The 2,544-nt window shown below is 35.4% G+C and overlaps 1 protein-coding gene across 6 annotated transcripts in view; it reads right to left on the bottom strand.

Annotated features, from left to right (window-relative positions):
- Nucleotides 1–1,396, bottom strand: part of CARD8 (caspase recruitment domain family member 8) — a 42,936-nt gene extending 41,540 nt beyond the window's left edge. For all 6 annotated transcript variants that reach the window (XR_003547465.1, XM_006142201.3, XM_027767289.1 and 3 more), the window contains exon 1: nucleotides 1,258–1,396. The gene's annotated coding sequence lies outside the window, so the exon portion shown is untranslated. The remainder of the gene's footprint in view (nucleotides 1–1,257) is intronic.
- Nucleotides 1,397–2,544: the final 1,148 nt, after the last annotated feature.

Genomic DNA, 2,544 nt, shown 5'->3' with positions numbered 1-2,544 from the left:
TGTCTCTGTCTGTCGGGGGAGCGCCACCACAAAATAGAAAAAATCTCCCCAAAAAAAAAAAAAAAAAAAAAGGAGGAAAAATGATGTGAAAAATTACATTCTTTAAGCCAAGTTCCAATAATAAAATTTGTGTATTGTTAAACAATACCTTTTATCCTACATTGGAAAAAATTCAAAAACATTAAATAAAAAACATCACATTTTGAATAAAACATATTATTCTCTGACATCTTAAAGAAACTAAAGTACATTAACGTATAAATTATGTAAGAAATTCAAAATGAGAAAACATAAATATCCTGAAAAATTTTTGCAGTCAAGTCAACCAGTGATCATGAAAATTCTCAGTAAAGTCACAATAAGATAACATTCTCACCCACAGTGTGGCTGAAAATAAGAAAATCTGACAAAACAAAGTGTAAATATAGATATAGAGCAATCAAAACTCACAAACTGGTTGCAGACTTTGGAGACAACACATTTTGGAGAATAACTTGGCTATATCTAGAAAACTTCAAGATACATACACCCTTTCAATTCTGTGTACACAAGAAAATGCATAGAAAAAGTTGTATTTATTGTTGTTTGCTGTGGAAAAAAAGGTAACAAGATAAATGTTCATCGTTAAAAGAATGGATAAATCAAGTATAATGTCACCTTACATTAATACTACAGAGCAGTTAAAGTGAATTATTAGAACCACATGTTAAACATTTATACACAATATAACACTTAAAAAAATCAAACCTCATAAGACTGTTATAGCATGACACTAAACAAGTAAATTGTAAAAATAATATATAAGATATAAAAATAACATATATTAAATATATAACGTAGGTTAATGTCAGTTTCTTGATAATGGTTACAACTGAGATAGGCTGGATGCATTCCAGGGGCATTTCATGTACTTCAATTTCACTTAAAATATCTATCCTTTATATATTTTATTTAAGACAAATATTTGGGTAAAAATATTATAAACTCTTCAGAAGTAACTTTAATCTTACTTTTTGTTTTTGTCCACGTTAAAGATGTCCAAAATGCCAGTTTTGACACTATTAATTGCCTATAACTAACATGGCTATTAGAAATCCTGAAAGCTCATTTTCCTCTATTTCCTGACAGCCTGTTTCTCCCGTGGGCATTGTTAAGCCAACAGGAGTTATAAATGAGAGAAACTATCCTTTAGAGGATTCTCCCATTTGCCTCTTCCTCCCATAAAGTAACTACTTGCTGTTTTTCTGAATCACTTACCAGCTGAGATTCAGGAACCCCAGGGAGTGGGAAGGAGACAGTTAGTCTGGTTGCTAGTGCAATTCTGTTCATCTCGGTCCTCTGGGGAAGAAATACTCCAGAAGGAGAAGTTAATGTGAAACTAAGTCATAAAGAGAAGTGGGGCCCTCATTTGTCAAAACAGGAAACTGCCTCCTGTTATATGTGGCCTAATTTTATTCTCACATGGTTTCCCAAAAACATGTGGCTTGAGCAATTTTTTTTTTTTTTTGAGAGATTTTCACTGTAGGGCGCGTGCGCTCGCCAGACAGACAGAGAGAGACATAGAGACAGAAAGCGAGAAATCACCCCCCAGGGGGGATGGTCACGCCGCAATCCCTTCTCCTCCATTCTCCTCTCGGGATCTTGGGCATGCACGCACACGCGCCCGGCGTGAGTTTTAAGCCACTGGGTCTGGGACACGAACCGCGGTCGACTACGTGGGAATCCAGTGACATAGCCATTACGCTAACTGCTGGTTCCAGCAATTTTAAACACTTCTCTCATACTCAATTTTTATTTTTAAAAAATTTTTTAAAAATTATTTATTTATTCACGCCGGGCACGTGTGTGTGTGTGCCCAAGATCCTGAGAGGAGAATGGAGGAGAAGGGATTGCGGTGTGACCATCCCCTCTGGGGGGTGATTTCTCACTTTCTGTCTCTATGTCTCTCTCTGTCTGGCGAGTGCACGTGCCCTATAGCGAAAACCTCTCAAAAAGAAAAAAAAAATTATTTATTTATCATCATCGTAATTATTCAATTTGCCATAGGGCATGTATGCTCCCCAGAGAGACAGAGGGAAAAAAAAAGAGAAAGAGCGGGAAAGCAAGAAAGCAAGCTGCCAGGTTTGGGACTCGAACCACTGTTGGCCATGTGGGAGTTCAGCACCTCAATCACCATGCTGCCTACTGGCCCCATACTCACTTTTTGAAGTTTCTATAGAAATCTTTTCATGTCAATATTAATGTTGATAATTTTAGATTGCTCATTTAATGCTTTTCATTATTGGAATGACAAACTTTGTTTTAAGTGAGTTATATAATATTTTACTATCACGGCAATATATTTATAACTTTGTCAAGCAATTTCAGTTTTCTTATATGTAAAATAACAATAAAAACAACCCAAATTTGATGATAGTTAAGATTTAAATGTCATTGTCCAACGCTTCTCTTTTTTTTCCCCTCACACCACAGCCTAACAACTTTATCTTCAATTTCTTTATAAGACAAATGATATATTGATTGTAATCAATCTTACTTGCAAAC

This window comes from Tupaia chinensis, unplaced genomic scaffold (genome assembly GCF_000334495.1).
Source record: "Tupaia chinensis unplaced genomic scaffold, TupChi_1.0 Scaffold000067_2, whole genome shotgun sequence".
In the NCBI taxonomy this organism is placed as follows: Eukaryota; Metazoa; Chordata; class Mammalia; order Scandentia; family Tupaiidae; genus Tupaia; species Tupaia belangeri.
The sequence above is the reverse complement of the archived record's forward strand: the minus strand, read 5'-3'. Positions and strand labels throughout refer to the sequence as shown.